Source organism: Lontra canadensis, unplaced genomic scaffold, assembly GCF_010015895.1.
Source record: "Lontra canadensis isolate GAN:19392208 unplaced genomic scaffold, GSC_riverotter_1.0 scaffold188, whole genome shotgun sequence".
Lineage (NCBI taxonomy): Eukaryota > Metazoa > Chordata > Mammalia > Carnivora > Mustelidae > Lontra > Lontra canadensis.
The window spans coordinates 503,110-511,739 of NW_022631182.1; positions in this window are offsets into that span (position 1 = coordinate 503,110).

Below are 8,630 nucleotides of genomic sequence, written 5' to 3' on the forward strand. Positions count from 1 at the left end.
CCCAAGTTCAGGTGGATCACGGAGACAGAACAGGGAGACAGTGGAGGCATCTGGCGCCTCAAATAAGGAGAGCTCCCTTCTGTGCCGGGGTGGGGTGGGGGAGACAGTCCTGAGGTCCTTAAGGAAAGGGAGCAGGGTCAGTGTGCTCCAGCGTGTTCATGAAAGTGTTGCCTCAGAATTCAGGTGCTGCTCTCCAAGGGGCCCAAGTAACTGGCTTCTAGAATAACAATGTTAACAGAGGCAGGGACTACACTTGCAGATGCAGACCCTATTTCTGAAGCAAAATTCTGTGCGTGCTCTACCCCCTGTGTTCTGGGGGCACCTTAACCTCTGGCAAATTGCAAGTTGCTCCCCGACTTTGCACGGGGCCACAGGGAAAGAAGTGCTCCCCTCCCTAGCACAGGACACAGAGCCCCACCTCTCAGTAGCCCCCCTTCTGTGTGGGGAGTCTGATCCTTTCCTTCCAGGTAAGTGAAGGAAGGTAGTTCTGTTCCACCCATATCCCTCCTGACCTTCCTTCTAGAAACTCGGGAGAGGCAGAGGGACACTTGGGGCCCTCATGGGTGGTGATGGTGGGGTGGGGGATGAACTTCTCCCCTTAGAAGAAAACCAGGTCCCCCAAAGCAGACCTACCCTAGTCAGAGTGCTCTAGGTTGTACCAGGCCAAGGCCAAGGCCAGCAGGCCATTTGGTCTGCTGCTCTGGAAGTGAGTTAATTCAATTAGCCCTCATGAATCCATAAATGAGGCACTATTAGCTCTACTTTTACAGATGAAGAAAAAAAATCCCCAGAGGTACCCAACCTCCATGGCCCAGGCTGGGGCCCCTAATTCCAGAGTGTGGGTGCTGCTCAGCCCTGAGTTATGCGGCCTCTCTGGGTGGAAGCAGGGTGGGCTGCCTGGAGAGAGCGTAGGGCGCTCTGGATGTGGTTTGGAATTGCACCTTGTGGGACAGCCACCCTTCCCTGGGGTGTGATTCTGTTCATCCATGGGTGTGGGTGCTCCTGCCCCATGCCTCTCAGCTGTAGCCGGGAGCTGGTGGCTGCTGTCCCAGGACAGGGCAGCGTTTCTCAACCTTGGCTAACATTGGAGTCGACTGGGGCACTTAAAATACTTGTCAGCGCCCCACCATCGGACAGTCAGATCTGATGGGCCTGGAGTGGAGCCCACGTACGTTTTTCTGTTTTTTTTTTTTTTGTTGTTGTTGTTCGTTTGTTTTCAGGTTCCAGGTGATTCTCCTGCAGAGCTGGGCAAGAAGAACTGCTGGAGTCAGGACACCTGGGTTTGAATTCTGTCCCACGCTGCATTATTGCCCCAGAGCTATATCACTCGCCTTATCTGAGACTCAGTTTTCCTCATCTGTCTAATGGGCATGGTCTCAGCCTCAAATAGCAGGGTGATAACAATGTGAGACCGTGGATGGGGATAGGCTCTGCAAACTAGAAGACCTTATAAAATGGGAGGGATTATCGCGGGGCCGTTGCCGGAGTGAGTACTGCACCAGCCGCCATACCCCAAGGTTGCTGACTCGGGTCAGCTCTGTAATATTTTTGCAGAGTGCTTCTGAGCACGTCACAGCTTCCCTGCCCATTTCCATGTCCACTTGCCCAGAGCCTCCCTGTCCTCTAAACCCTCTGAAAAGGAGAATTTTATGGGAGTGCCAGCAGCATCTCTGCTGTGGTTCTAGCTACAGGAACCCCACTGACTGATGGATAGTATGCCCTAGAAACCTTGCAGAGGGAAAATACTGCATCCAAGTAGGAAGATGGCTGGGCAGGGATCCTGACGCTGTCAAGCTGGCTGGGGCCTTCCGGAACGGTCTGCTCTTGACACACACTGGGGCTATACTGCCACCGTGGGGCAGCACGGGGAACTGCAGCTGACGACGCTGGCCCGCAGAGGGTCTTTTTGCTTAAGCGGTGGTCCCAGGAGACCCATTGTGGGTGCTTGTTAAACTCGCAGGAGCAGGGGACCCGTCGCCGCAGACCGCCTGAGCTAGAGGCTTGGGAGGGCTTCTGGGACTCTGCATCGAAGCATGCCCTCTGGGCAATTCTAATGCGTGGAATCACCCAATTTCTCAGTGACCCAATTTGTAGAATTCAGGGCAACTTCAGAGCCCCTTGTTCAGAAATTATCAAGAATTTCAGGACAGCGACAGCAGAGCTTTGAGCCAAGCACAGGGCCTGTGTGACCGCATGGGCTGCATGCCTGGGAAGCCGGCCCTGTTCTTAAGAGCTCTGAATCTGGAGGGTCACCGCTTGCAGCGACCATCTTGAGTAATGTACCCCAGGGTAGGTGAGAGCATGCGCCTGGGAGTGGGCGGTCTTTGAACAGACTTTGGACTCTATGACTTATGACTTAGGTGACTTTGGACACATTCCTAAGCTCTGAGTCTCTTTTGCTTCATCTTTAACTATTGGGTTAATTTCTACTTCAAAGACTTGCTTTGTCTCAGTGGGGTTAGTCCTGCATCCCAGGTTCTGTGTTTGGGTTTTGGATGTGAAGATGAAGTAGATTTGGTCCCCATCCTGAAGGGCTGATACTGTAGTGGACAGAAATAGCCATGGGAGTCCTCCCTGATCAGGAGACGGAGGTGTGCTCAGGTGCCCTTAGGAGGAATTATCTGCACAGATATTGTCCCATAGTGGGTGCAAGGACAGTGGTAGGGAGGAAGTAGGGACACAGGGGAAGATTTGGGGTGTGTGTGTGTGTGGAGGGGAAGGTGGAGTTCAGGCAGAGAGAGGACAAGCCACACGTGGGCTTGAGGCTCCCTGTGATAGAGGGAGGGTATGGGTAGGGAGCAGTTGGAGAAGAAGCCAGAGGAGAGCTCATCAGGAAGGATTTTGAGGGTCTTGCTGAGGGATTTCAGCTCCGGACTGAAAGGAAAGCATTTAAGCAGAGGATGGGCTGATTGGATCTGTGTTTTAGAAAGTGAACTCCTGGGTGGCTCAGTGGGTTGGGCCTCTGCCTTCGGCTTGGGTCATGGTCTCGGGGTCCTGGGATCGAGCCCCGTATCGGGCTCTCTGCTCGGGGGGGCGGGGAGCCTGCTTTCCCCTCTCTCTGCCTACTTGTGATCTCTCTCTCTCTCTCTGTCAGAATAAATAAATAAAATCTTAAAAAAAGAGAGTGAACGCCTACTGTGCTATCTGGCAAGGAGGTGCTGGCAGGAAGGAATGGCAGTAATCCAGATGAGAAGGGAGGGTGATTTGGCCTAGGCAGGGAAAGTGGGGAGCAAGGTCAGATGGCAGAGTTTTCAATGCGGTAGCGGATTCCTGGGACCTGGGGACTTGCTTGACGTAGGACATAAATGAGTCAGCAGTGACACTAGGGGTCAGGCTACAGTGGCTGGGAGAATGCTGGTACCATTCTTGGGGATCTTGGGGATCACAACCAGAAGGGGAGGAGGGATATGGGAGAGAAGAGGGGAGAGTTTAGGAGGAAAAGTGATGAGTTCAAATGTTGTTCTTGTTTTTGAACTTGTAATCTGTAAGATGTAAGATAAAATAGGTAAGGTACCTGAGTGTACAAGATGAGTTCAGTTTTGGTCACACTGAACTGCAGTTGCGTGGGGCCCACTGGGTGGAGAAGACGCACTCGACTTTCCCACCACCCTCATGCTGACATCCAGGTTCATGAACAAGACTCGTTGGTTCTATCCACAAGATGCTGTTCCTATGTGTCCCCTTCACTCCCTCTCTGTGGCCCCCACAGCAGGAGAGGGGATTTGTTGGAGAAGGGCGGGAACAACAGGTGGGAAGGGCTGTGCTTTGGAAACAGGAAGACGGGTTCAGGAAAGGGGAACAGGGTCGTGGCTTTCTGGCTAACTCCGTAGAGGTTTGGATGGGAAGGTGGGACATTGTCACATTCTCACTTGCTTTTCTCTGATCTGGAGAAGGCAGTATGGGGAGAAACATGAAAGGGTGTTGTAGAGATGAAGGGATGTGGGAGCGAGACAACTCTTGCAGGTTCCCCAGGCAGGATTTGGAGCTTGAGGGTTCCGTGATGGTGTCAGCCCACACCGTGGTGGGACTTTCTCCATCGGGGCTCAGCAGGGCTGTGCGGGAGTGCCAGCATTGGCTGGTGAGGCTTCTCCAGAGTTGAGGTGTGCAGGGCGGGAGAGACCCAGATAGGTGGAGTAACACCTCCTTAGGGAAGGAGGCAAAGCCAGAGAGGCTTGAAATGTTGGAAAATAGAATGGGGAGGCCAAAGTCTCATTCTTCCATCAGTGAAATGCTGACATTGCAGAGCCCGTCTGGTTTCTTGCCATAATATAGAATATGGTCAGAGTGAGAGAGTGGGGTGTTCTGATTCTCCCTGGGATCCCTGGGGCTCAGCGTGTGGCTTCTGAGCTTTGAGGGGATGGAGGCCAGACTGGTGAAGTCAAGACCGTAATGAGCAGTGTCTCTGGAATTTGGCTTTGGACCAGCTTGGCATGCTGGGGTGGGGGGGGGCGGGGTGGTGGTCATGGCAGATGGTGGCATATGTACAGCCTGCAGGTGCCAGCCCAGTCCTCCTGGGTCACCAAGACCCCGTGAGTGTCTGATCACCAGGGTGCTGTGTGGGTTGTTCGAATGACCCCTGAGTTGTGTCGGGTAGGGTGGGGCAGGGGTGGGACAGCCAGGAGCTGGAATCCTAAATGACCTGTGGGTGAGCAGGGAGTTCATAGACGAGGGCTGCAGGGCTGAGAGGAGGCCCGGGGACGGCTGAGGAGCATTGTAGAGTGGGCCTGGCTGAGGGGGGCCCTAAGGGGGAGCCACGCAGAGAAGATGCCTGGTTCACCCCCACCCATATCCCCTCCCCAGCAGGATGTGGGTGACAGTAGAGTGAGCTGCTGATGGAGAGGCCAGGAACAGTCCTGGGGCAGGCGGTGCCAGGTGGCTGGACCAGCATAGCCTTCCTGAACGCTGTCCTTCCTGAGCCCCCGCATCGATCCCCCTGTAAAGGGAAGTGAGAAGACTCCAGATCCTTTTGTGTATCTCCTAGTGCTTGGGGGCCCACTCCATCTTCGCCTTTACTGCTGGGCGCTGGCTGAATGACGGCATGGCTGTAGGGTCTCAGGGAAGAGTCCCAGTGACCCCTCAGAAGCATGGATGCCCAGCGACGGGCATGCATGCTTCTTCTTCTTCTTTTTAAGATTTTATTTATTTGACAGAGAGAGAGATCACAAGTAGGCAGAGAGGCAGGCAGAGAGAGAGAGGGGAGGAAGCAGGCTCCCCACGGAGCAGAGAGCCCGAGGCAGGCCTCGATCCCAGGACCCTTGCCAGGCTGGGCTGCTCCCAATTCCTCCACTGGCCACATGCCTCGGATGGGGCGGGGTCCTGGGTTTGGGCTGGGCAGAATGGGGTCGTCACCAACTCTGTCTCTGTGCTGGGCCCGATGACTGGGAGGCCCTGTGGGGTGCTGTAGGGGTGGTGGGGGAGGCATAAAGGGCAGTGTGCTGCCGTGCGCCCCACACATGAAGGGGGCATATGGAGTTTGGAAACAAGGTGCCCGGGAGGAAGGAAAGGCAGAACGTAGTACAATGGCTGGAAGGTGAAAGAGTCGCTAACCGTTTTACAGCTTTCTTCCTCACTGGGCAGGCGACCAGGGGCTGGGTAGGAGCAGGAGCTAGGGTTCACACTGGCCAGAGGTTCCCAGGCGTTAAGAGCTTAGGAGGCACTAGAAGAAGCAACTGAGGCACATTCTAGAAACGCCTTCCTGAAAATCCTCTCCAAGGAAAGGAGACCCATCACGGGCTAAAGGGTAGATTAAGGCCACTTGACTGAACAGCAAGGGCTGGGATTCAGGTGTGGGGGATGGTAGAGAAAGCAGGCGCGGAGCCTGCATGGGCCCCTCGCTGCCCTAAGCGCACTGTGTATGTTAACTCCCCGGACTATTTTGAAAGCACGGAGAGGGGGGCACCCAGGTTTGCATGGGAGGCGTGGACTGGGGGCTCCCCTCGACCTTGCCTCTGCCTGGTCTGTTCTCCTTGCCCCTCTGGAGTGTGGCCTGAGTTGACCCCCGCGTGCCTCTCGCCCTTCACCTGCCTTCCCTGGGCCCTCGGAGGACGCTGACGCAGGCTAACTGAATGCATAACTTTATTAAATAAATGCTTTGTCATGACAAAAGACAAAGATCAAGGAGTAACATAAATTATACGTTGAATAAATAGTATACAGCAATCTTCACTTTTTTAATAAAACGTGAGATCCTCTGGCTTTTTTTTTTTTTTTTTTTTATTTCCTCAGGTACAAAATGCTAGACAGGAGGCGGGCCCCTCTGCATTCAGGTGATTTTTTTTTTTCTCCTTTTTTTTTTTTTCCCACAAACTGGTTTTATTTGTCAATTTATTTTTTCATCCTTTTTCACCAGTAAAGATTATGAGCATTTATTTAAAAAAAAAGTCTAAAACAAAACAAAGGGAGATAGAATAGAGCTATGATATGTATGTACGTAAGACTAGAGAGCTACAGTAATATGTGTGGTGGTTATTGCTGTCTTCAAAAAAGAAAAAAAAAACCGGTAGGCAACTCGGAATCTGAAGGAATCTTGTCTGACAACTGTCTATCCGTGTGGGCTACTGTGTGGTGGTGATGGCGGGCGGGCGGTGGCAGTGGGAGATTTGAGAGACTCAGGGTGGTGGTGGGGGACCAGAGAAGTTGGGAAGGGGAATGGCACAGGAGGCTGACACTCCCCACCTTCCCTTTCCCTGTCCAGAGAGAGGAGTTAGAGAAGGAGAGTGACAATGGCTAAACAGTAACTCCATTAGAAAACCAAGAAAGTATGTTTATAAAAAGAATCAAAAACCTAGGAGAAAAAAAAAAAAAGTGGAGAAAAGTGCATACGTCTTGCACTTTAGTGGTTTTAAAAATAAAGACAGTACATGCCCAGGGGGCTGGCTGGCAAGTCCCCACCCCCTTTGCCACCACTTCTCAAAACTTAGCCTCCTTTCTCTAAAAATGTCCTCTTTGAGCCCAAGGCATGCTTCTCCTTGGCCCTCTGAAGTCCCTCTAAAGTTCCAACCTGCAGTGCAGCCCTCTGGGGGGGGGCAGTGGGAGCTGAACAGATGGAGGGGGGCAGCCCTGGGCCCTGGAGAGGGGTGTGGTAGGCATGTGGCCGCCCACAATCTAGGTAGTGGGCGAGCTGAGGTGGGGCCCACCTCCCCAGGGGAGGCTGACCCTGCAGGATTACCATGGAGACCACTGAGACTGTGATGGGAAAATGGGTGAGGAGACAGGAGGTAGACCACATGGGGCCTCCTGGGCCTCCCGTCCTCCCCTGTTGGGGTGAGGGGGTTTGAATGTCTCCAGGCCTGTCTGTCCAGGCCTGGCTGTCTGAGAAACCTTAGAGTCTCTTCCATCCCGGATGCCCTGCTCTGCCCAGGCGGGTAGGGAATCTGTGGGAGAAGGAGGGTCAGTCCTGACGAGGCCCTCCTCAATCATCTGGCAGCAGTAGGAATGACAGGTAACTCCCTGCTGGAGTGAGGCCTGAGTCAAAGGGCGATGGGAAGAGGCCTACTGCTGGGTGGGTGGGGCAACATTTAGTCTTGAGGCCACAGAAAACTCCAGAGCCTAAGGCCTGGAGTCAAGAAGACCCTTGCTCGGGATCCCGGCTCTCAGCGTTTCCCACCAGCCTCCCCTCCCGCCCTGCCCTAGGGATGCTCCATCTTCCTCCATGACTCCCTCCGAAGCCAGGCCTCCCTCTTGGGAGGTTAGTCTCGTCTGTCATGAAGGTCCAGCATCCTCTAGGGTGTGGCGAGCTGAGCAGAGTCATGGCAAGTGCCAGACTCACAGGTTTGGGGGAGTCAGCATGAACTCTGGACACCCGAAGACACTGGTGGGCTTAAACCAGGCCATACTCTTCCCCGCCTTGTGGCTGCTGGCAAAGAGCTGAAGGAAGGGGCAGACACCCATTCAGAGTCCAGTAAATAGCAGGGGGGAAAGGAGAGAACCCCTCTCAGGAACAGGTCCAGGTCTTGGGAGGGGTGTGGGGTAGGGTATGCAATTCCTGGCTCAGTCTTTTCTTAGGGGGAATGGCACCCCAGTATCTACTTGGCAGATCCCAGTTAGAGGACTGTTCGAGATCCACAGAAAGAATGGGCAAACAGAAGAGTGAAGTGGGAAAGGTTTACAATACTGGCCTAAGACACAGAAATGTGAGTCAGGGGTTTGGGGAGAGTCGTGCAGAGAGATGGGGCATATGGACGCAGCAGGTCAAGTAAGTCCTGGCGGCTGCCAGCCCCATCGGGCCCTTTGTCCTATGACAAGCGACCATCTCTTTTGTCCCAGCCAACTGTCCTGTCCGGGGGGTGGGGGTGGGGTGGCAGCGGCAGGAGACCCCCCACAAGTTCCGTAGCTGCAAGCTTCCCACCAGCTGAAATCTACTTGCTTGTCTGCTGTCCCTCCTCATGGCCCCAAGTTCGGTGTTGAAGTGGTCTCCACGGCGTCACACCATCAGCAAAGAGCAGAGAGAGCTGTGTTCACAGCGAGGAGGAGTCTCCTTTGCCAGAGTCCAAGTCCCCTTCCCTGGTGGGCTAGCTCCAGCCTCTGAGGACAGCCATGCTGCTGCTGATTTGTTGACGAAGTCAGCGGGAACGGGAATTCTCCTGGTTCAAAATCTGGCTGCCACATGCCAGCACCCTTGAGGCCTCCCT